General features: G+C 41.3%; 2 long non-coding RNA genes across 4 annotated transcripts in view; one reads left to right on the forward strand and one right to left on the reverse strand.

The window, feature by feature from the left end:
* Positions 1 to 26,893, reverse strand: part of LOC310842119 — a 68,058-nt gene that overhangs the window by 35,982 nt on the left and 5,183 nt on the right. The window lies entirely within an intron of this gene.
* LOC310842136 lies at positions 1,210 to 26,153 on the forward strand. Of its 3 annotated transcripts, XR_014562913.1 has the most exons (6): positions 1,210 to 2,155; positions 4,732 to 4,833; positions 5,343 to 5,412; positions 13,282 to 13,455; positions 23,238 to 23,397; positions 25,382 to 26,153. It is a non-coding gene; the product is annotated as an uncharacterized lncRNA (long non-coding RNA). The 3 variants fall into 3 exon arrangements; XR_014562914.1 differs by lacking the exon at positions 4,732 to 4,833; XR_014562915.1 differs by lacking the exons at positions 4,732 to 4,833; positions 25,382 to 26,153 and adding an exon at positions 23,962 to 24,129.

Here is a 26,893-nt window from a genome sequence, read left to right on the forward strand (position 1 = left end):
TGGGCCAATGGGAGATGCAGTCCAACAACACTGGGGGGGGGACAGTTTTCCCATATCTGTGAAATACCCGCACTGTACCTAACTGATAACACATTGGTGGCGGCATTAGGCACTTAAACTTCCCACTTAACTCAGAATGAGAACCAGAGTGAAATTCTGATTTCAGTCCAAATGGAGCAAGACCTTTACAGCTGTGCTGGCTTTTGTCAGGCAGGGCTTTGCTTCCAGCTGCACAATGTTCTAATTTTTAATTGCAAAACGAACGTGAAGACATCACACATAGATGTTATACACCATTACATTTTTATCTTTCCTTCCTCCACTGAGAGCTCAGAGAAACATGCAAAGTTATCCCTGACTCACCATAATCCTGTGAAGTAGGCTTTTTTCGGGGGGGGGCAGGCATTAGGGCTGAGTGGTTATTTTAACTTGGGTGTCCCAGTCAGGATGCTTATAATAAAAGCTTCAATGAAACTCAGAGTGTGCATGATTTCTTTACAGTGCTATGCTTTGGCTTGCAATGGGAATGTTTTGACTCGTTTCCCTACCAATGAATATAGCACATCTTTCCAGTGTTTCTGGCCTTTTAGCCCATTTCCTTGTGATTAACTTCAGGGACAGATCAGGAACAGGAACAGGGGGTTGTGATTTGAGGACCTGATCCCCGCTTGGGGAATAAAGACACGTGGACACAGAATGTAAGATTAATGGGTAAGGTAAAGGCCACAACTTTATTGATTACAGCATGTGAGAAGGTATTGGCTTAGGCATTGGACCATGGAACATTAGACTCCACCCACTCGTAGAGGGGTGAGTCTGAGGAGGGGTTAACCACCATAGGGGAAGCCTGTTGATGCTAATACAACTATAGGCTCTCTTCCTGATGTCACCGAGGGTCGTGCCATGGCCCCCCGCCACACGGGCATCGGACAGGATCCACGACCGCCGGATTCCTTTAGTGGAATACCCAAAATTGTTGGGAAGGCGATGGCTACACCTTGCCCCCCGAAACACCAACAACACATTCCAATGCCTAACCGCCAAATACCACGAAAGTTGTGACGGTTGCTACGAGGTAGGCGGGAAAAACCAAGAGGCCGGGCCAATTTAGCCAATTTGAAAAAACTCCTACCAGGCCTCCTGGTTAAACAGGGTGACCAACCAGAGGTCCTTAGCAAAGTCTCAGGAACAGCTAATCTAAAGGGAGTGGAGGGTGGGTGACTCGAAGAAAATGTGTGTGCAATGGCGGGGATGGCTGGTGCGGCTGCATTTGAGCAGCAAGCCACGCCCCCACCGAGCTTCCCTATTGGGTGCTCAACTGGGGAGGGGTGTGGCGCCAGCCCTGGAGTTGAAGCAGGGGTGGAGCGCCCCCTGCATGACGCGGGAATCGTCTCCCGCTCACAACCCCTCCCCTCCTGGGAGGAGGAAAGGCTTTCTCCCCATCTCTTGGCACCATGAGTTCTTCTTCCCCACCTTCCTTCTTGTTGAAAGCAGTGAACAACTGAATGGAAGATCCCCCAGTTATCTCACATTCAAATTGCCATATTATCTCCTATAAGTTCATTTCTCCCATGTGTACAGGACTATTCAAACCCTAATCTCTCCCCATTAGCTATGTGGGTGGGGTGGAGGAATAACATGGCTAGATTATTTATTACCCTGTTCAATTTTTTTAATACTAACCTATTTTTAAGTACAATAAAAATATCCACTTATGTAATAAAGATTTAGCAATTATCTCAAATTAAGGAGATTATTGACAAAAGATGTCTTTTACAGTAAATACCCTCTGTCAATTGGAATTTCAAAGCTTTGTATGTGGAAATGCCTTTTATAAACTATACAGTTATTTTAAAAACCGCCAATAATGACTATTGCATGATGTGAATGTTTAGAGAGGGAAAGCTGAGGTTGATAACCCCAAACATTTTTAAACAGCTCTGTGACTATTGTTTAAAGCCTTGGTGTTGGGCTTTTACATATGTGGAATGTTCCAGAATACAGAAGCATTCAAAATGGAAAAAGCAACAACTGAGGAGATTTTTTTAAAAGGGAGGAGGGAAACCCTCTCTATGCCTCTCCTAAACCATTGTATTTCGCCATTATGTCAGTTAACAACTACACTAGAAACAAGCAGCAGATTTTTTTCCACTCTGTGAGTAATTGTCTGCATAGCAGTGACAGATGTGCAATATAGCAGCTTCTTCAGGAAAAAAAATTAACAGTTTGTCCAGCATGTCAGCTCGCTCTTTTTAGTGCTTCGGAGGTCCTGGCCCCATTATGGATGATTTAGAAATTGAGGCAAGCTAAGACCAGCTGCCTGAGTTGAAAGCCTTAGTTAGTAGGCCTCATCTGCATTCCAGTATTCACTTACATCTAGAAATTGGTAGGGCCCCTCCGGCCACAAGATGAGTGCGGGCTGACAATGCCTTGATTTGTCGAGAGAGAGAATAAATGGGTTTTTCAGAAGATGAGGAAATATCACCATTACTGGCCAATTTACAGCATTTTATCTGTTCTTCAAACATGTCACTTTTGTTATTGTCGCATGGTAATTACATAGTGAAACGGAAAGAAAACAAATTCCGGTTACATATTCAGATGGATTGCAAAATCATATAATCCTGATAAATGCCCATTTATGATACACATGGATGAAAGGTTCATTTTAATTTTGAATAGCTAGCACAGCCATAAATACGATATAGGATTAGATGCCACTGAATCCGATTACCAAAAGCAAATAGCATTTTTCCTCACTCTTTTTCATAACTAGCAAATTTGTAACAAGGAAGGTATTTAAAAACAAAGGGGATTGGGGGGGAGTAGGGATTCCACCCACCCTCTCCCAGTCTCCTAAAATAATGTTTTAAGCAATAACGTTCCAGTGGCCCTCTTAAAAATATCGGGCTTACCATTGCTAAAAGTGCATTATTTCTGGAAGCAGCTCAACATTTGACATTAAAGGCTCACAGAAAGAGCCTCTGTCCCCTCCGCAAGTCAGGCACTTGAGATGCAGACAGAGCTGTTGTCATTAGATCTCCAATAACAAAGGCAGTGGTAATAAAAAAAATAATAGTGGTTCCATTATACCAGTTTTTATGCCCAGTCTTTTGAACAGAAGACTTAAGTCAGATGCTAAAACTCAGAAAATGTGTGAAAAGCATTAAAGACAACCCCAGACAGTGTTAAAGGCTTCTGGTTAAGAGATGGTTCACTAAAGCCATAATAGCTCATCAGATGAAATATTGGGCTGTCTCTTCTGTTGGTGATAAATAAGGAGCACCATCCACCAGGAACATCTGCACATACCCGCTTTAAAGGAATATAAATAGTTGGGCATGCAGTTGCTGAAACGAATCTCCAGTGGATAGTGACCATTGCATGTGGTTAAATAATACACATCGGCACTAACGTTACTCACAAGCCTTTTCAAATAAGTATTTTCTTAACTGACAAGCATCACTTTACAAACGTAGAATCTATCCTTCAGAGACCCAGTGTTGCCAGCATTAATAGTTATATTTCTTTAGAGTTGCAACTAGACCCACGTTTAAGTTTCTGCTTTATCACAAAGCTTACTGAATGATGGATGTCTCACAAATATAGTGTGAGAGTGAAATAATATAAAATAAGGGGTCACCGCAATGGGATTCAAAATAATTCCATGCTGGCTCTTAGTTGATTTGTCACGCACTAGATAGTCTTCATGGTCTGTCCTGGGACAACAGCTCCTATTGCTCCCAGAAAGCATCCATACTGGAGATGGTGGCTTTTCCCTCTACTGTTATTATTATGATTTTATTTTTTATTTATTACATTTGTACAATATCGCTCTTCATCTGAAGATCACAGGGTGGTTCACAACATAAATATACAAAATGAAAACACAAAATGCATAGTAAAAACAAAACAAAACCCAATAACCTCTCTCCCATGTAAAAGGCCATAGAATGTTTGATCAGCCGAAAACCTAATTATAGAGAAATGTTTTTGCCTGGCGCTTAAAGATATGTAATGAAGGTGCCAGATTAGCCTCCCTGGGGAGAGCATTCTACAAACTGGGAGCCAACACGGAATAGGCCTTGAGGTCTCAAGTTGCCACCCTCTGAGCCTCTTGGGGAGAGGGCACACAAGAAAGTGTCTCAGACGGTGGAAACTAATTGGCAGCCAGGGCAGTCAGGCCAACCAGCAAACAGAAGATAAGCACAATAGCTGTCTCTCCTGTATTCCAGCAACTGGTATTTGGCAGTCTGGCTGCCTCCAGCTGTGAAGGTAAAGCACAGCCAACGTGGCTAGTGTTTTTGAGATACATGTTTTCTGGCATACCAGAAAACATACCAGTGTTTTTGTGGTGCCCAGCCCCACCAGAAGCCCACAGAGGAGCACCTTGTCAATGGAAGGAGGGGGAGTGGCGATAGATGGCATCAGCAAAAATGTCACCACACTTTTTAAAAAACAAAGCAACCACCTCACACAGTGTACTTCACTGAGAGTTGAAAGGAACCATGAAAGTCATCTAGTCCAACCCCCTGAAATGCAAGAATATTTTGCCCACTGTGGGGCTCAAACCCACGACCCTTAGATTAAGAGTCCCATACTTTACCACCTGAGCTATATTAGCCTAGGGATCTCTAAACTACATTGCACAATTGTTATTCCTTGCAGCAGGAAAAACAGCTACTGTGCACTCCAGTAAAATTTTGCATGCTTTGATCTCTTTCCATTTAGACTACTGTAAGGCACTCTACATTGAGCTGCCCTTGAAGACAGTCTGGAAATTTTAGTACAGAATGTAGCCACAAGAGGATTGTCACTTCTGTGCATTGACAGGTAACACCTGTCCAGCGGAATCTGCACTACATTTCTCCACATCAGCCAGGCCATGCTCTGTGGCTGGGAGAGGGACTCTGCTCATTGTCTCACCAACATGTGGAGAGACCTGTAGGGCCTTATCTGTAGTGGCACCCCAGATGTGGAGCTCCCTATCCTGTGCTTAAAGGGCACAAAATGCCACAACATTGATAGGATCTTGTCACATGCCTTTCCTGATTTATCAATCTTTTGGATTGTCCGAATTAGTCTCTATATGCATCATATTAACTGTATCCTTTTAAGTTTTTTTGTTGGCCTATTGCTGATGTTTTAACTGTATCTTATATTTTGCTATTTTTTTTGAATTATTGTATAGAAACTGCTATTTTTAATGGAACCCATTAGAAACTTAACATATAAAATAGAAGAAATCTTAACAAATATAAGAATCTTAAATAAAATAAAATAAAGTAAAATATTTCTTTTTTATTTATTATTAAATTTACATCCCACCCTTCCTCTCAAAGAAACCCAGGACAGCAACTGCAACGAGAAAAGTCATTTTTGTGAAACGTGGAACGAGAGGACAGGGTCAAGGTACTTCCTGCATTATTATTTTTAGACCATCTGAATTAAGCATGGCCCCCCATTTGGTTTATTTTAGAGCATGTTCAGCAAAATGCATACCAGATTAAGTATGTTTTATTATTATTCTAAACTCTAGCGGCAACAAAATTCATCAGCATTCCTGCAGGTCTGCTCAGGGTCCAGGAGAGATGCAGAAGTACACCATGTTCTGGAACTGAGATCTAATAAAGACATTCTATTGTGATTCTGTCACGGATAAATACAATTAGGCAGTTGCTAAATGCTTACCTGCATCAAAGTCAAGTCTGATTCATTTTTTGGCTATTCTTATTTAAATGTGTCATAAATATGACTAGGTGCCAGCAGCCTAAGCAACCAGCCTACAGCTAAATCTGCTCTGAAATGATTAAATTATATCTGCCTGAACTTCCCTGACCATGTAATCACTTAAAGATTTACAGTTTTAGGTCAGGTATTACAGGTTAGATTATAGTTATAATAAGCCTGAGGTTGATGCAGGTGAATATTATAAATGACTGGTATCATTTTAAATCTTTTATCCAAAGCGGTGTGTGGCTAATGAGGTAACCTTGCTCCCCCTCCTGAATTGGACAACCAAATCAATACATGGCTTTTCTTGAGGCCTGGCCTAGACTATACTGTCACATACAGGAAACAGTGCAGTGAGTTTAACACCTCCATGCTGTTGTCTAGGCTCATTTCCTCTTTCTGGGGAAAACTACCACATGGTGGCAAGTAGATTATTTGCATTATTATTCAGTGAAAGAAGGGCTGGTCCCAAAAAGCTTGCTCCCTGAGATTAAGGACAAAGTGATACACTTCTCCAATACCATGTACAGAAGCTGACGGGATTGGTAGATGAATCCTATTCCAACCGGCATTAGCTGGAGGTCCCGTAATCACAGTGGCTGGGTGATGGTGTGTGGGGACAGCTTGGAATAAGCTCAGTTCCCATCTGTTTAGTTCCCTACCTCCACTTCCCTGCTAGCTTGCCTAGGCACTGAGAAAGCGCCAAGCACCCAGGCGCAAAGGCAGAGTGTAAATAAATTTAAGGAGGAAGAAGAATAGGAGAAGCCCTTCTCAGAGCAAGGTGTTTTGGGGGCTTCTAAATAAAAGATTTGAACATTACATGACATATCTGTTTTTTTTTTTCTTTTTCCGACTCTTTTCCACACACATGTACAAACACACAGAGAGAATATTTAGTGAACACACAAACTGTGTCACTAAGTGGAAGAATGTTTGGCACAACTAATCAAAATTCATTGGAAAGGAATTCTCTGAGAAATTTCCTGTGAGTTTTGTTTTTCAACCATCTAAAAACTTTTGGAGAACTCTGCCCACATCCCACCAGAGAATATCTGGTGAATCTACCTAACCACCCAAATTTCACCTCCGACAATTTGGAGAGAAGATTTTGGGAGGCCAGTTTTGTTCAGACCTTAGCCAATCCACCTGACCCAACATAAGGACATCTATCTCGTTGTATGCCAAATGGTAGGTTACAAACCACAGGCTAGCCAGTACAGCAAATGGGGTACTAGAGGGATCCTTGAGATGATTCAGCAGGGCTGTTCCATTTAGAGAGAGAGAGAGAGAGAGAGAGAGAGAGAGAGAGAGAGAGAGAGAGAGTTTTACATGGGCTGAAAGCCTGATTGAGAAGCCAATGCAGTGTACATGGGCATCCTAATGGAAGAGGGAATCCTTCCTCAGATGAACCATAATCCCCAAATTCCCAGCTTGCTTTCTTTTTTTAAAAAAAAATTCTAGCATTTGTAAAACTTGAGATTTGAGACACGATGTCCAGGCACTGTTCTCATTTTTGAAAAGTTAGCCTGCTCCCTGCTTCAGTTTTTTTCTTTCCTCCTGCACAAACACACACACATCCTGTCAATACCCATGCCAGTGTGTGCACAACCCCTGCCATGGAGAAGTGCCATAGTTCAGTGACACAGCATATGCTTTTGATGCAAATGGTTGCGGGTTCAAACCCTGGCATTTTCAGATGTGGCTAGGAGACACCCGAGCCTGAAACCTTGTTGGGCCACTGCCCACCAGCATAGACTGGGATAGTCAACATGGTGCTCTCCAGATGTTTAGGACTACAACTCCCATCAGCCCCAGCCAGACCTAACATGGAGAGTTCTGGATCCAACATATAAATCTGACTAGGGGCCCACATATGTGCAAGTCTATGCACATTCCAGCTCAGAGAAATGTGCACTAATCCCTGTTGGACACCCAACAATCCCACCCTCCGTTTGGGGACACACATTGCTGTCTCTTGCACCAGGCGAAACGTGATTTGTCAGCAAGGCAAGTTGCTCTTAAGAGCGGGATTCTCAAAATGAGTGCTACTAGGTTTTTGGATATGGGCTAGAAAACAAATGTATGTTGTTGTTGTTGTTTTATGAAAAACAATAGCAATGCTGAAACCCCACCAATCATTTGCTTAGTATAGAAGGGCAGGGGCAAGCAATGAATCCAATCCTGGCTAACTTAATTAGTAGATATTTTAAAAATGAACCACCACCCCCCTAAGCAGTGCACATAGCCCTACCTATTGGATTGGGTTGGCCAGTTGGGGAGTTGTACAGACAACACTCATTTACATGCATGAATGCGCATGCTAAGAATCCCACTAAGAATGTGTGTGCTCCAGGCATTGTTGCAGAAAGATGCACTAAAAGAAACAGCTAATTTTCCCAATGCCATTCCTTTCCTAATGGCTGGGTTTTGTGTGTTAATGTTTCTATTGTTTTAATATTCTTGCTTTTCTCATTCATATTCTAAGAGATTATTGTTAGTGCCAACTCATTTGATTTATCATTTAGCGAAAGCACTTGTTCAAAAAGTCAGCACTGGATATTAAATGATGATTGCCTGCAATGAATTTCTTCTCAACATCTGCAAAGACAATTTTGCCTTTTCTTCTGCCACTTAACTCTAAGTGAGAGATCTTAAGCATACTTAAATAGGATTCATAATATCAAGCTCACAGGAAATTATCTCTAAATCTGGGTTTAAGCAGATAAGTAAAATTATCTGCTTAAAAATAAAAAGGATTTCTGAGAAGAAAAACAGAAGAAAAAAATATTCCTATTTCTTATTATACTATTATCGGTCCAGCAAGTTGTTATTTAGTGAATCAGAGTTTCATCTGGTATAAATACCATTTCAGGAACAATTTTTTGCTTTTAATATTATATTTGTGTATTATGCCTTCTCCACTACAGTGTCGTGAAACCATTCAGTAACTAAGAGTACAATCCTACATATGTCTACTTAGAAATTTCATTGGGTTCAATGGGGCTTGCTTCCAAGTGGTTACACAGTTTTAGATTGCAATCCACTAAAATGGATAAGAATTCTGAACATACATTTTTTTTGGGGGGGGGGTGAATACGCATGTTTTCCCCAACCTCGTACCCTCCAGAAGTTCTGAGTTCCATTTCCCAAAAATCCCAACCAGCATGGCCAATGGTCAGGAATAATGGAAGTTCTGGTCCAACAATGTTTTGAATGCACCAGGTCAGGGAGGAATGTTCTAGTCCACCACACACCAATATCTCTCTGGTAACAAGAGCTCCCATAATCATTTCAATGAAGGGAAAGCGCCACACGTAAAATTGCTTTCTATGTGCAGAGTTGCCCAACCATTTGGAAACTGCTATGCAAGAGGAGTACCATTTGCACACTGATGGGCTGCCACATGTGTACACCCATAACTGAAGCCTATTAGGATCTTCTTGACCTGAAGTGGGGAACCTGTAGTTGCCAGGCTCAGCTCCCAGCATCCCTAACTACTGGCCATGATGACTGGGGCTGATGGGAGTTGGATCCAACAGCATCTGAAAGGCTGCAGGTTCCCTATCCCTGTTCTTGACCCATCATGACAATTGCCAACTGGCCCATGCAATTGCTCTGTCGGGTCTGGCAGTGTTTATGTATGAAAACCCAGTAACCTTTTGGACCCTGTGCTTGGACCCTCCAGATTTTTATTCCTAGTCTCAGTGCCTCTCCTACCTAGAAGGCTGGAATTTTTAAAACAGAAAGCTGCCTGTTCTACATGCTAGCAAGAACACTAGAAATGGCCTGGGGAAACTGCCAGAAGTGGGTTTCTTGTGTTTCTCTTCCGTTGCACTATTGGCTGTTCCACATATACCTGCCTTAAACAGCAAATACAGGGATAACTCAGTGGCAAGCTGTAGACTCAGAGACAGCTGTAGCAGCTCAGTAGATAAAACTTCCAAGCAACAAGAAAAGTAGCCAGCTGTTCAGAACTTTACATCAAAATGCTGAAGGAGGACAGAAGTCAGGAATTTCCAGAGTGGTGGTGGAGAGAAAGAAAAGGCTAAAAAGAAACAATTTGGAGGTCTAAATTGTACAAATTAAGTACAACACAAAATCAATTTTAATTCACATTGATTCTAAGGCAAACACCTAATTACAGTGAATGGCCAAATTATTCCCTACATCGAAACGTAAGTAAAGAGATGCTGCATCTCCATCCTCATGTTCATTTTAGTTGTTATCTTTCTATGGAAAACGTCAACAGATTTTTTTTTTATTGCAAAATATTGCATAGAAGCCTTATGAATTTCATTTGAGTTTACATCTAAATCACTTTGTTAACAAACAGAGCTTTGAAGGAAACTTTAAATACTGAATGTATTGTTGTAGTATCTGGGGCAAGGAAGAGTGTGAGTTACTTAAGTTCAGACTTTATAGTTATTATTAATAGCAGCTGAAAATTTATTAGAAAAGAGGGGGCCATCTTTACCATTCAGCGAGAAAATCCAGCGAGAGCCAGTGTGGTGTAGTGGTTAAGAGTGGTAGTCTCGTAATCTGGGGAACCGGGTTCGAGTCTCCACTCCTCCACATGCAGCTGCTGGGTGACCTTGGGCCAGTCACGCTTCTCTGAAGTTTCTCAGCCCTACTCACCTCACAGAGTGTTTGTTGTGGGGGAGGAAGGGAAAGGAGAATGTTAGCCGCTTTGAGACTCCTTAAAGGGAGTGAAAGGCGGGATATCAAATCCAAACTCCTCCTCTTCTTCTTCTTTCTCTGATGCTACATTGCAGACTACGAAAAATCTCTTGTAGTACAATAGAGTATTTTATAGTGTTCCAATGATGATGGAGATGCAAATCTGAAAGCTAAGCCATGCCCATCTAACTGAACACAGAGCTAATACAAGGATACCTGTTAACGCCGTGGTAAATCCTACAATCTACAGTGAACCTGAATGAAGACTGTGGTGATTATTGGTTCAATAGCTTTTAGTGGCTCCTCCTGAGTCAACAGGGTCTGTTGTAAAAATGTGTACTTAGGGACTCTTAAATATATCTTATTTATGACTCAATGGACCATAACTGCTAAGAATGAGATGTTGCAATCTATGGTGTAAATCCTTCTTGGTTCTCCAATAATTGATCATTATGTCAAGGCTGCCTTTGACTGACGTGCTACAGCCACGTATGGAGTTCTGCCACAATGGGTCTTGTCTAACAAATTTTAGTAGCATCTCACATTTTGAGACTGGTTTGTATACTTATATTTTCCCAATATATCATGAGCATAGTTTCAGCAATGCTTCCATTCTGAATTTTAAAGGCATTTGAGGCCAAAGAGAGAGAACATTTTTAAAAAAGCTGCACTGGATATTTTTGGATCAAAACTTGTTAAAGCATGGAATAGAAATCCCACTTTAATTGTGAAAGTACTGAATTTCCTGTAAAACTTTGCATGATCATTCCATTTTTGTTCCCTTTGAGTATTGCTTCATCAGTATTGATTTCTCCACTAGCCGCTGCTTGCCCACCAGATTTAGGGCAGCACAACCGATTCTGCTGCAGTGGGCACTAAGCCTAGGGGGCGCTGCAGGGCGTCGCAGCTATGAAATAGTGAATTGAGCAGATGAGAAGTGCTGGGGTGCCAAATTTTGGCCTCAGACAGGGCGCTGCTGATATTTGAAATACCAAAGTCCACCCCCTCGTCCACACCCATTTATTTCCCTAAATTCAGCACAGGAATGAGCCCACCTAATCAGAGAACAAAAGAATGTTATATTGCTATGTCTGACATAATGACATCACTGGGCATTAGGAAATATGATCATGGCCAATCAGATTTGGCTTCAGACTGGCATCACTGAAGGCAAATGAGCAACACTGAAAGTGAAAGCAATTTCAAGAAATGAGCGAACATTTATGCAAGGATTGCCAAAAGGCACCAGAAAAAAGAAGTGCTTTATATCATTGCAGGAAAAAAAAATGTTCACAGAAAACAGCAAGTAATTTTGTGTCAACCCAAATTTAATGTAACTGCATGATCCACTTTGTATTTTACATTTTTTTTCCAGTTTAAGCTTAGCATGCCACATTCCAGACTAGAACTAATTTTTATACACAATGATCATTTCACAAAGAATGCAATTTATCCTTTACTGACATTAGATATGGCACTTTTCCCGATTCCAAATCAAACTGTACTTTCTCTCCTCGATTAGTTAAATCACTGATTTTAAATTCTCATGGTTGCCTTTCATTGATTCCATTTAGACTTGTCTTTGTTTTTTTGAAAAAAAAAAGTTTGAACTTCCAGTGCTGCTATGTGTTGCCTAAGGAGCACACAAAGGTTTAGATTGCATCTTTTCAATGCATTATGGCACTGCAGCCTAAAGCCATTACTTGTTTTTAACTGGCAACCTGCCTGTACGAATGGAGGAAGCAGATTGCCTCTTTGGTGAACACTTAGACAAGGTACTGATTTAACAACAGTGGACAAGCAGCTGGGAGCTGGGCTGTCAGCCTGTCACACACTGACAAATCTGTTGTTCATATTCAGGCAGGATGTTGCAGTTAGATTGCCATACGTACCATCTATCTACTACAGGCATGCAAGGAGTAGCAACATCTCCTGCCTACCCAGGGACAACATGCTGTCTGTGGTACATCTTTATGAAGGAATCCAAAAAGGAAAATGTATTTGCTTTTATCAGTCCTGGTCTTAATACACATGAGCAATAAGACTGTTAGTTCTATATTTTCCCTGCTTTTTCCTGCTCTGGTAATAAGCCCATTCAGTGTTAGAAGCTGCATGTGTGTCTCACTGGGTTAACTCACTTCTTTTATTGCAAAGCTTTTGTAAAGGTAAATGTAATGGTCATCTAACTGTAAATACCTAAAGCTGCTGATTTTTTCCCCTCTTGGCAAGGCTGCTATGCATGGCAGGCAGAAATTTAGCAAGAATGAAGATGAAAACAATCACCAGTTAATTTCTGCTATATATGCATTTAAATGCACTAGCAGTGAAGTGATTTTCCTGAAAAAATGTGTATCGGAAAATATTTGGGAAATTTTCCTATGCAACTTGCATAGAGTGGTATGCAACAGAAAATCCCTGATGTGGTCTAAAATAGCCTGTGTGTTTTAATTGTATTTAGTAAACAGCCAAAAGCTGAACACTTTGAACTGCCATGCTTGCCTAATATTTGTTTGCAGTTAGTATCTATTCATTGTTCCAATAAAAACAGAAAACATTACAACCCATATCACCGTGCATTGGAGCTTGTTTTACATGAATAAGCATGAATATAGGGGCAGCATTTATGGAATACGCTCACACATTTGGATCTGATGATTTCTGTTCCCTGCCCTTTTCTGTTTTGTCCTTTACACGCACCCTATGAGTTTACAGTCTGGGGCTTACATAGAGTCTGGGCCATCCTGTAGGCGGGAGACTGCTTGACTGAATGCTCTTGTGTTGGTGTGTATTCAGAACACCAATGTCAGAAAATGTCAGAAAATGGCTAAGCAAGAACCCTTCTCTAATGACATGCCTCTTTGCTTCATGCAGAGATTTTGCTTGCCTAGAAGAACATCCAAGGATGTCCAAAGATAGGACCATCCCTCCCCACTTTTCTCCTTTAGACCAGAGTGCAACACAGTAGGAGAACAGATGCACTACTGGTGCCTACAAATTGATAGCTCCAGATTATCAAACAACAAACAAGCAGAGTCACAGCAGAAGGTATCTGACTTTTAGAAGATAACGGAAGGCAGCCCTGTATAGGGAAGTTTTTAATGTTTGGTGTATCACTGTGTATCAATTTGTTGGAAGCCGCTCACAGTAACCCAGTCAGTTGGGCACCATATAAATAATAAAATTATTCCTTATTATTATTATCATTATCATTTCCTAGTATCACTAGTCAATCTGGTTTATAAAAAAATTCAAAAGTGGAAAGTCTCACATGAAATAGGTTTTGTTGTTTTTTTGAGCAGGGGGATTCACTGACATAAGTCTCTCATCTCGGCTGAGCCAGTGGAATTTAGGTTTGTGTAATTTACAGAGGATTAAGTCCCCCAAAGGGGTGTTCTGGGGGCAGGGTGGGGGTGGAAAGAGAGAGACTTATGTACACCTTGGTCATGTTACCTAGGGCCCAATCCTCAAAACCTAGGCCCTCACTCTCCCACCAGCTCAGCCAGCAATAGCCCCTCCCAGAAGGTCCTGAATGAAGTCTGGAATAGGGGTACCTTCCACTGGAGTACGGTAAATTACGTTGGCCTAATTACTCTGGCTTTCTATAGTTAGAATTCGTCTGTTTGTGTACAAAGTAAAAACCAATTGAGAATCAGATGGATAAAATCTTGTGGAAGGTCAAATTAATACAAACAGAAAACAAATGTTCCTTTTCTCCTGATTCTAAAGGAGGAAAATCCTTTCATGTGATTTTGCGCCCACCGCCCTCCACCGCTGCATGTGTCTCCGTTTTTGTATGCAACGAAAACATCATTTCCCCCATCTTCATAAAATCACTTGATGCTCTCTGCTCAGCACTGAGATCACACTGAATGTTGATTGACAGAAAGATTACCTAATAAACCTTCACCACAAACTAATTAATCACTTGGAATACAACGCTAAATTGGCAAGCATTAAAAAGCAAAGGAGCTGGGTGTTGAAGACCATTTCCAAATGACCTTAGTTAAAAGCCAAGTACAGCCTGGTGAAAACACCAGTACTGTAATGCCGCACAGCAAATAAGCAGTACCAGATTTGCCTTGTTTAGATGAGGAAGGAATTAGAGGGAACTAAAAACAAACCCCACACACATTGAATACTCTTCAGCAAAGGGGAATGTTATAGAACTGGCCTATGAAGCAAGAGTGTGCAGCTCTTTAGCCAGTTTGGTGTAGTGGTTAGAGTGCCAGACTAGGACCTGGGAGACCTGGTCCAGGTTCAAACACCTACTCAGTCACAAAGCTTACTGGGCGACCCTGGGCCAGTCACTGTTTCAGTCTACCCTACCTTGCAGGGTTGCTGTGAGGGTGAAATGGAAAGCGGGAGTTGGGTGCACGCCACTTTGAGCACCTTGGAGAAAAGGTGAGATGTAAAGGTAATAATAAGCAATATAGACTCAGTGCTGGCGTTTATTTTTCTTACAATGTGAGAAAATGGCTAAAGGAAGGGGAAAGCAGCTGGGAAAGGCACAAAGTGAGGGGGAAATTAAAAAAATAGAGGGATGGGAGCATCCATAATTTTTTGTGCAATGAGGATTACCAACTTCTCATCCAGTCATCCTAGCTCTTCTTTTAAGAGCAGTTTGATCTGAAGCTCTCGACATGCTTGCCTCCATGCTCTGAAAATCTTCACTTCCTAACATCTGCATATCAGGCTGCATAAGAGCAGGCCAATCTATTAGTTCCTGATTTGTAGAATCTGTTTGTAGCTCCCCACACTTGTTTCAAGTATTTTTCCTTGCCAATTCTTTCAGGGTCTACTTAAATAGTGAACACATATTCAACGTTACATATCTGCTATCTGATCCTATGCGTCTTTAATTGGAAATAAGCTCCAGTGAGTTTAGTTGGATTTACTCTGAAGTAAAAGAGCATATGATTGCAACTTAATTTTTTAAAAAAGTAGTTAAAATAGTTAATCAATCACCACAATGTTAACTAGGGTCAACCTAGTTAAAACAAACAGGCATGACCTGTTCCTGTGCCTTAAAAGCAGTGATCAGCAGGTGACTTTTCCACAGGATAGAAAGGAGCATGATCACTCACTAATAACCAGCACAAGTGAACCGACACTACAGAGACCAGCTGGAAATCTGGCAATGCTAACATTCAAATGTATACATCTCTCTGCAAATCTTTTTCCTTGCATTATTTATTTACTTATTCCTAAAAATATAAACACCTTCATCTAAAAATGGATTTTAGGGTGGTAGACCTACAAATATCATATAGTCATTTCCCTTGCTCAAACCAGTTACACATGCATTGAAATTGTGGCTTCCCTGCAGTATTCCACTTGAGATGTGCAAGTACAAGGCACTGAGGGGAGGGAAATTTGGCTACTGTAAGCAGAGTCCAGATACATTCATAAAACAAACAACTTTCCAAAATATGTAGTAGATTACAGAGTGAATGCCGTTTAAGGGTGAGGGGTTGATGGGCTGGAACTTGGAGGAGTGAAAGGGAAACTAGATTCAAATTGCTACTTGGCCACCATGTTTGCAGGAGGGTCTTGAACCAGCCATGTTTTCTCTGCCTAACCTCTGCCTCACAGAATTGTTTTAAGAATTATGTGAAGAGGGTGGATGGGAACAGCCTTGAATATAGTCTTCAGGGCGCTATGACGACTCTCATTTTAAATACCCCTCCTATATGTAGGCTATAGAAGCTGTGCTATATTGCTGAGGGGACGTCAGAAGAGAGGAGGAAAGCAAATATTCAACCACCAGTTATGCCTATGTCTCATCCTGATAGTATAGCCAGAGACATTTTGGCAAATTTAAAAAATCCACCTGGACAGAAATTTTACCCCAGAAAAAGACGACATGGCAACCCCAGTCACTGGACATGGAGTAGCCCTCTAAACCATGGGTAGGCAAACTAAGGTCTGCGGGCCGGATCAGGCCCAATTGCCTTCTGGATCCGGCCTGCAGACGGTCCGGGAATCGCCGCATGCATCGCCAGCGTACGCATTCTTTCCCTCTCCCTCACACGGCGGCGGCGGCGGCAGCAGCAGCACTTCCTCCCTCCCTCTTCCTGGCTTGTCCCTGCCCTGCCTAGAGGAGGAAGGGGGCTGGGCTTTGTTGGTGTGCCAGCAGCAGCAGCACTCGAGCAGCTGCCATATTAAGCAGCCCGTATCCAGAGCCCTTTCACGCGCCGCTCATCGTCCCTCCACCACCGCCACCAGCCCCTGCCACTCACAAGACACAGGTAAGCAGCCACCGGGGCTCGTGGTGCTCTTGCATCACCCCCCCCAAAAAAATATAGTCCAGTCCCCACAAGGTCTGAGGTACAGTGGACCGGCCCCCGCTGAAAAAGTTTGCTGACCCCTGCTCTTAACTATCCAGTCATGTTTTGTGAACTGCCTGCACACTTGAATCTCAGACAGGCCACATCTCCAGCACTGCAAGAGCATTAAGGGTGGGGAGGGGTCCTCAATGAATGGATCACTGCTTTCCAGTGCACATATCTGGCCCCTCAGCTCCCAATCCCACTTCGTAACCTCTTTCCCTCCTTCCTTTAGCCTTGTTCCTCAGACTAGAGAGAAGGGGGAGAAATTATTTATTGTGTGCCTGTTGAAAATGAAAGACTTTTACATTTTAATGAGGACTAAATAGGAGCGAGGAAATATTGTTCATTAGCTGTAATCTGCGGAATTGCTTGAGTGAGCTTCCTTTGGAGGCCGCTTTAAACGGTTCACTCAAGTAAAGCAGTTGTATGGTAATTAAGGGAGCATTTTTCTGTCAACATCTGTGCTACTATTTATAACGCTGAAGGTATCTTATTACTCCACTAGAGAAGCATTAAGTGAGGGAGGTTTGGCCAAATGGAGTTTATATCACCCTCTCTCCCCCTCTATTATTATTACAGTTTTCTCATTGCATCACTCCTCCCTTTCCTGTCCCTTCTTCAAATCCGGGGGGGGGGGGGGGGAGCTGTCCGCTAGTTCCTGATAGAGCAGCGTTTTCATTCCAGTAGCTGTTCATTAATCACTGACTTTGCTCAGCAGCAGAGACACCCATGCCAGTTCAAGGCAGTTTGCTGCCTGAGGTTGAGCTGCAAATAATGTTATCACCACCCACAACAAGTCAAAGTTCTTAGTGCCCAAAGCCAGACAATGTATTTTGACACCTGAGGCAGAAAATCCCACAAGCAACTCTTCTCCCTTCTGACAACAATTAAAACATGAAATGCAGTATTAAATTAAGTAACTATCGATTTGTTGCCTTTTCATGATACCTCAAATCAGTTGTTTCCTCTGCCTAACAGTAGGACTGGCCCCAGAGAGCAAAATTGGAGATTTGTCCAATGGGCAATATTGGCCAGCTTACAATTTTCATTCTCTAATCAATACACACAATGCTTACAGACAAGTGGCCAAATGTACCTCAGGTCTCCCCTTTTCTATGGAATCACTTGCACGTAAACAATCCTTGTCTTCTGTAGCTGGATGCAATTGCACACACACTTTGATGGACTGGCCTGGAGGGGGCTGGTCAAAAGCAGTGGCCTCTCTCAAAGGCGCAAGAGCAATTAATTACTAGTTGCATTTTCCTAACGATGGCATTATGAAAGCTAGCTTTGCAATTTTGTGAGCAAGATAAAATGCATAAAAAATTAAACCAAGTTCTTTTTATTTGTTTTAAAGCATTTATAAATCACTTAACATTTTTTTAAAATCTCTAAGCAGCATACAATGTAAAAACCAACAATATTATTAAATCAAAAGTACAGCCTAAAGCCAAACCCCCAGAAATATAAAAACAGATTTTTTAAAAAAACTGAATTTGGTGGAATCAAATACATAAAACATGGTTCTATCTAATGGGTTACGTGTAAGGCTGGGCAAAACAGTTGTCTGAAGCAACTTAGTGGTTGCTGCTTCACGTATGGAAGATGGGAGGGCATTCCCTAATATAAGGGAAATTTTTACTTGTGAATGAGACAGTGAGTCACAGCACAGACCTAGTCTTCCAAGACCTGAGATAAAGGTCTCTTTTGTAAGTTAGAGTCAAATAGCTAGGGTGGTTCTTTCCTTCTAGATGTCTGCTGTTTCTGTTTCCTGTAACTTTTTTTATTTATCAGAGTGGTTAAAACAAAAACACACCTTTTTATTATTTATAAAGTTTTTATATATCTTATTTAGTTTGGCATGTTTGGCATGTTCATGTTCTTATTACTGCCATTTTACAGATGGGAGTAACAGAGGCTGGGAAGTAGCTACTTCACCCTGGGTCTAGTCTGATCTAGAATAAGAATCTCGCCTCCTGTTTCTCCTGCCTGACTTCCACTCATTTCTCTTCCTCTCGGTTTTTCCGACATTTTGCCTATCTGTCAATAGTGCATTGACAGAAACCCTCAACAAGGCTTGAACTCCTTTGGGGTGGAATAGTTTGCAGCATGCCTGGGCATAACAGACAGAATAATAGTTTTCTGCCATTGGCTTATTTCTTTATTAAAGAGAGAGGACTTATTTCAATATCTGAGCAATCCACTTCACTCGCATGCGTATGCACAGAGACATAAAGGCAATTCATCAGGATTTCTTTAAAATCAGTGGCGTTTCGAAGGGTCTTTTTAACTTACTTTTTATTCCTTACTGATAATGCAGCATTGCCATACAGCACCAGCACACGGCAGGGCATGTTTTAGTGGTTCATTAATACCCGTCGTGGATGTGCAACCGCACACATTCAGCCGCCTGAGGTGTATATTAATGGACCATTAAAACATGCCCAGGAGTGTCTTAAAGCTGTTACAATATGTCTCTGCAATTTTAAATTCAATTTTTGTGTGTGTGTGTGTATTTTTTCTAAGGAAAAAAAAACTTTGCAGAACCCTTGGTTTCTCTTCCTTGTTTCATTTCATTCAACAGCAATGAATGACAATGAACCAGAGGTTTCAGACGCTTAACACACTATTCTGAATGTGCTTTTCCCCCCAATTAGATTTGCCTAGTCTCAAAGGTTTTTCACAACACTCGTGAAATACGCTTCTTTAAAATATAAGCTACTGGAACCATGTGACTTTTTGAGACGTAAGGCCACTTTAGGTTCTATGTGTTGTTGACCAATGCATGTGCACTGCCCAAAATGCATACATGCAGCAGAGATCCTCAACTATGGCTGATACTATGGCTTCATCTGTAGGATACACATCTGTAGGATACATGCAACCAGAAACATGTATTTGTTTCAAGAACGTGATACACACTTGTGTATGCATAGCCCTAACTTGCCATCAGACCAGTCAACTATTTCACAGGGAGGGGGCACTCATCCAAGTCTCCATACTGAACAACTGATTTGCACAGATGCTAGTTAGTTTTCAGGGTTACAAATGGTCAGCCTCGTTCCTAGATCAGGCTGGGGAACAGCACACTCTGAAAAAACGGGATACTGCAAAGGAGTTTCACATGGATGCAGTCAGAAAAGTGGTACAATAGCCATGAAGTAACAAATCAACTGGCCAGATTAATGCTAAAACAACAGTATGTGGTTTTACAGTATAGTGGTGGCTTGTGGGGCATCATGGCATGGTGCTTGGCTACCCCTGTGGAGTAGTGGCTGAGGATTAGCTACATCAGTGCCATCAGAGCATGTGATTGTTGAATGGCCAGTGGTGTCCAGTGCACCAGAGGCAGATGATGTCGACAACCTGTGCTGAGTACTGCTGACCTTTCAATAGTTATGTGGCTGAACAGTGCAGCCGTATTGCTCACTCCCTTTTTCTGGGCTTCCAATAATTTCTAGGAATGTCCACCTGTAAGGGTGCTGTGCCCCTTTCCCCCTCAGACTGCATTCAGCAGCAAGACTGTATTCTGACACACACACCTGTTCTGTGAGCCACCATTTTTCCTCCACTTTTTATTACAGCACATTACCCAGTGGGGCTTTATTTATGGCACAGTCAATAACTAAAGCTTATCGTAATGCTTGTAAAGAATTATTAAGTAAATCTAACCAACAAATCAGACAATGGTTTGGGACAACCGAAACTCTGCCCTTGGCTGCCCTGAGGTTTATATGCTATCTTATCTTTGTATGAAAGGAGAACAAAAACACTATAAAGGCAGTAATACTGGCTTTAAGCTTTTGGTGGATTTCCTGCACCGGGAGAAAATCTCCAGTAGTTCCATTTAAGCCTTCTTAACACAGAGCACTCCAGTGTGACTTATGAAAGCCAAGAGCTCTTCCTTGTGGTCCACGACCACGTTATAATTAAGCAATGAGATAGGCAGTGGATCTCTTAGTGGTATGTTAAAGCCCGTGGCCAAGGGATGAAATCTTTTGAAAGGAGGAGGAGTTCTGCTATCTGTCTAAAAAAAGCAACTGTGGAAGTCAGAGTTTATTTCATAAAATTTATACACCGCTTGATTGTAAAAAGCCTAACTGTGGGAGTGTGTTTATATATATAATGATTGAGAGAATGATGGGGCAGGGATGGAGGAAAATAAAGGATTGGGCATATATTGGCATTACTGTCCACCCATAATTATAATAATCAGGAACTAATGGAATCATTCGCAAATGTTTATTCAACACATGGCGGGGGGGGGGGGGATGATGTGCTAAAGTACTTTATAGAGCTAAGCATTATTTTTAGTATTAATGATAAATATGGGTATGACATTTGTCAGCAAGCTCTAATTATCTCTAAAGCTATTTCAGAAAATGATTGCGTTGTTGTTGTTTTTTAAAGAACTTAAGGAAAAAAGTATACTACTGTAAATGGCTCATGTTTTGTGATGGGGAGGAGGATAATTCCCCTGCTGGCATCTGCTAGAATCCGCTAATCAGGACTGTTGGTTTGGAAAACTATGAAAACCCGCGGACTCGCACAAATTGATTAATATCTTTGTTCTGTTTCTGTTAAGTATCACATCTCCTGCTTGTTCCCACATTGCCTCACCACCTCATTCTCTTTCCCCCTTCTTATTTTCCTTGCTACATTCCTCATATTCTCAAACTTCTCTTGAAACCAGTTTTGGATGATGTTGCTAAAACAAGGAAAGCTCTGTAGATCAGCAGCAGAGTCCCCTGCCCAAGGCATTTTGCTCTCTACCCAAGGCAGAGCAGCAGTAAATGAGAGTCCATCCCCTCACTGAGCCAAGGTGCATAATATCCCTAAGTGAGCCAAATTAGTTTGACACCTGAGACAGAAAAAATCACATAAGCACCTCTTCTCCTCTCTGGCAGTAAAAATACAATAAGAACAAATTAAATAACTGTTTGCTGCCATTTTGTGACACCCCAAAGCTGCTGGCTGAGGCAGATGCCTCACTCTACCAAATGGTAGGACTGGCCTGGCCCAGAGTCCATCTGTTCAACATCCTGGTTTCCCAGTAGCCAACCTGAAAGTTTCAAAAAGCCACTAAGCAGGACTTGAAGGCAAAAGCCTGCTCTCTCCAACAACTGGTATTTTTGGGTACTTCCAGACAACCTGTTTACTGAGCATTCACAAAGGTAATTTAATGAGCAGCTACTCCAATTTGTTTGCGGGGAAGCAAGACAACATTGTATCAAAGCAAGTGTTACCCCACACTTCCTACTGCATTTTCTCATTGCTTTCAGTCTTTTGGGAAAGCAGGTTTGTTTCTCCATTGATATAATTTTGAATACAGGTGTGTTTTCATTGCCCAGTCTCCTGCTGCGTCCCCCCCCCCCCCAGTAAATCACAATTGTGGGGATGGGAGGTCAGAGAAGTACCCCTGTCCTGCCCCACCGTGCCAACTGCTACTTTGTACACCCTTTGTTCAACATTTTTTGACCCCTGCTCATTCCTTCTATCACATTTCCATCTAGATTTGAGTAAATATCACTAGAATATACTTCCACACAGATTTTTCATATCACCTCACTACATTTTGGAGTTCCAGTCCTCCAAATAAAAAATGTTAGCATCAGCAAACTATAGCAGTGCAATCTATTCAGAAAAAGTTCTGCATTCAATGGTGCTTACTCCATATAACTGTATATAGGACTAAAGCCTTTACCTTTACCTACCTAATCTGACAGACAACTGCCTTCCTTACAAACCCTCTCAAGTGTTAAAAACAGCAGAGATGATCCTCTTGGTAATTTCACGACCCTCAGAATTTGCGGGAAGCAGTCCGAGAGATGGTGTTCACTGCAGCAGCTCCTAGGTTGCAGAATTACCGCTCCAAAAAGATATGCCTGTCACCTTCATTATATATTTTCTGTTGTACTATAACTGTACCTATACCTCTGTACCCTTGCTTTCAACACCTAAGATATGTGTTTTCACGGCTCACCTGACTGTGACTAATTTGCTTTAACTATTTTTAATATTAAATTTTAAATTTTTGTAACCTGCCCTGGGCCCTAATACTGAAGAGAGAGCAATACATTGAGTTAACAACAACAATAATCCTAGTTTTGGTTATCAGATTTACTGAGCTAGAAATTTGATCCATCTATGTGTGTGTGTCTGTGTGTCTTTTTGTGTGTGCAGATATATTACATTTCTTGAGTCTTTGGTGGGCATGGCTTTGTACTACTGAAACTAATAATTTATATGTGGCAATACATCAGCTTTAGTAATTCTCATCTATAACATTTTATTGTACCAGTTAGAGCAAGGCCCATAAGACAAGGATTATCAACAATAAGAAAAGAATGACATTCCTGCATTCCCATTAAAGTCACGTTTCTCTGGGAGTACAAGACAGCAGAGGCAGGCAGGATGGAGAACTTTGAGTAATCATGGGTTATAATCTAACATGGGCTGCTTTGTAACAATGGTTAACTAACCTAACAATCCTTTCAGGTGGCTACAACCTACACAGGCATTGCCATTTTTGCAATGCAAATTAACAAAGACTAAAGCAAGATGTGGAAAGAGATACAAGCCAAAGTGGAAACAAGCATGAATGCTGACTGCCATCTGGCACAGATGTCATTTACTGCTGTTCATGATTCAGGCATTGGTAAGATTTATTTGAGATAGTTAACTTGACATATATTCTTATGAAAAGATAAGTAATAAAGATAAACATTCTTAAGGTGTTATAGTGGTTGAACTACATGGCTGGTCTTTCTTTTTACTATAGGTCCAAACTCTAGTATGTTATATTAAATATAATAATAATAATAATAATAATAATAATAATAATAATTTATTTATACCTCGCCCATCTGGCTAGGTTTCCCCAGCCACTCTGGCAGCTTCCAACAAAATATTAAAATATAATAATCTGTCAAACATTAAAAGCTTCCCTAAACAGAGCTGCCTTCAGATGCCTTCTAAAAGTCTGGTAGTTGTTTTTCTCTTTAACATCTAGTGGGAGGGTGTTCCACAGGGTGGATGCCACTACCGAGAAGGCCCTCTGCCTGGTTCCCTGTAATTTGGCTTCTCGCAGTGAGGGAACTGCCAGAAGACCCTCGGCGCTGGACCTCAGTGTCTGGGCTGAATAATTATCAAGAGATTAAATCTGGTAGTCATAGGCTTGACTGTATTTGTTTCTTTCTTGTACTTATATCCTGTTCTTCAGAGAACCACAAGTTGCTTATGGAGGACTCTGAGGCATCTTCCATGTCTATACCCTCTGAACTTCAACTATACTAGAGGACCCTGTCTTCCCTGGGCTTAAACTGAACTGTGGGCATCTGCAAAGGCTACAGAATGCAAACCGTGGTTGAAATTATTTGTAGAATGAAAGCACCGATACTCACTTCTATTTTCAATTAACTGCACTTTGTTGTTTTGTCCAAACTGGGAATTGCAATGTTTTATGCATAGTGTCAGAAACCACAGTTGTTACTGGCCTTAAAAAAATCTATCCCATGTTTGTCCCACTTTGGATGCCACAATAAACTGTAGTTAGCTGAAAATTTAAATGAATACTTCCAATTTCCTCACAGCAGAAGGAAGTGGGAAGCGCATAAGCCCAAGGCTCATTCTCATAGTATTAAAATATGTTTTAGTGTTACATCCAAATCCAGCCAAGGCCAGACAGTACTTGATGGATAATGAGGCATATTAAACCACAGTGCATTTAGGTTGTAGTTTTAGAGCAACACAGGGAAATCTAAAGAATGCTTTCCTTGTTGTGCTTTATAATAGTTAGCACTTGGATAGTTTAGGCTGAATGTTCTCTGTGCAGCCATTCCTTTATAATGGCACACAAATGTACCCTTGTTAAGAGTGACAGTGTGGTAACCTGCTTATTTTGTTCATATGCAAGACAATTTGAATTTCAAACATGCAAGACACCCTGGCTGGATGACAAAATATATTCATCTTATTAAAACCTGATTAATTTCCAACCTCAACCTTCTAAAAACTTACATAATCTGATCCTGTGGCGGAAATCTTTTTGATACACACACACACACACACACACAAATGGGGCAGGTATTTTAAATAGTCCAGCGGATTTGAGCAGACAGACACACATGCAAAGAAAAGGGAAAGAATGAGACTACCGTATATTGATCTAAAAATAAATAAATACCAGAAAATTCTTCTGTAAGCAAGGCTAGTGGCATACAAATGAGATAATCGTGTAAACCAGAAGCAGGAAAAAGGCATACAATCTGAAGGAAATGCAGTTGCCACACCAGTTATAAAGCCTTTTTTAAACATGGTTGCTTCTAAAATTATACTGTTAGCATTAACTACTTTGCTAAATGTAATTTCAGAGCAGCTTGGCTATGCTGGGACCAATAATGTTTCAGCAGATGTTAACAGTGAGGGAATTTAAAGATTACAGGGTTTCATGGGTGTAGTAAAGCTGCAGTGGGAACAGAAATATTGCCGTAGCTGTTAAGTTCTGAGTGCACCACATTTACTGACAAGTAATACATGAGTGATAGTGAGGACCAAGGGAACAGAACTTTATACTTACTGGTCAGCAGCATATAAATTCCATAAATTAAACAAAGTTTTATGCATTTTTCATTTCTTTTCAGAGCGATCCTCTCTAAGGACCTTGGCTTCACATTTTTTCCAACCACAAAGCGTATCTCTGATATAGTGTGGGGCTTCCCCCTGCCAAAAAAAGGTATATCCCCAAATATATGACTCCATTCTCCTTTCTCTATATATTCTCCTGCTCCTCCTCCCTTCATATAGCTTTTATGAAGACCCATTTTATAGCAGTGAATTCTAGCATGCAATAAAGTCATAAAGGCTGATATTTCAGCAGTGTAATACCTGCAATTATATCAGTTCCTGTATTTTTCAGTGGAGTAAGAAACACTGTTTTAGCAAACACGTGCACAAAAACACAGATTTGAAGAAGTTGCAGGACATTATCACAAGCGACACATAGGGCATTTGATGGGGGATCTTTCTGATTTCACATGACTACGACACACCAACAGAATGTTCTAACAGGGATCTATTCTTCCAGTTCAATGCTGGAAATGGAGGATAGTTTTCGGGGTTATTTGTACTGATTCCACTCAAGTCTCATCCTTTCCTTGTGCCAATTTTATACATCCTAACAGCTGGTTAGCAAGGAAGTTTGTGAACCTGCCTCTGCATGTACAAAAGTCTCCAACTGACTATTACAGCTACCAATAGGTGCTACAGCTAGCCAGAAGGCCCCATACTGAGCCTCTCAATAGCACTGCCCTTGCCAACACCCATCATCTAAGGAGGGTGGCACAATCTCAACCTCCTAAGAATGGGGCTTCAAGCAGCAGTGAAGAGAAGCAAGAGCATTGTAGCAAAGACGCAGAAGACTTCAGCTGGCTGTAGTAAGTAGTAACAGCTGGCTGAATGCTACCCTACACCAAGGAACTGGTCCAAATTAGTTTCCAGTGCGAACTGGTCCTAAGCTACAATTTTAATATCTGACACCACTCCTTCTAATAGCAAATGCAGGTACTGAGTACCAACAGTATTGGAGCTAATATGGGGCTGTTGAGCAACAAGATGGACGTATCAGTGTGTTTCAGGGAACTCCAAGTTTTACAGAAGTACAAAACTTGGAAATTGGAAAATGAATGTTTAGTAATGATGATGGATATTTGTTGCAAGAAAGAAAATCAATAAAAATTATTTAAAACAAAACAACACAAATGAATGAATGAATGAATGATAAAAGTCTTAAGGGAACTACCCCCACCCCTGCAAGCCTACACACAGCCGAAGGAAGACTGAACATGCTTGGTAGCCACAGAACATTGAGAATCACTTGGAAAAGAAAACTGGAACACTAGAAGGAGGATGGATAGAATGGAGCACCTTAGTGGAAGGCTTGGCCATTGCCTGGCTGGCAGCGAGAATACACTGCAGTGTTTTGTTGCCAGTCCCACATGTCTTCTAAAAATAAACAGCCTTGGTGAACCTGCTGTAAACAAAATTACTTTTTCAAGGGAATTAGGGCCATATAACTTTGCTTTCTGACCAAGCCATTAAATCAGTTGTCAGGAAATTTCATAATAAGTCGGTTTGTGGTCAGATTTCATTGACTT

Source organism: Podarcis gaigeae (genome assembly GCF_964106915.1).
Source record: "Podarcis gaigeae genome assembly, chromosome: 3".
Taxonomy (NCBI): domain Eukaryota; kingdom Metazoa; phylum Chordata; class Lepidosauria; order Squamata; family Lacertidae; genus Podarcis; species Podarcis gaigeae.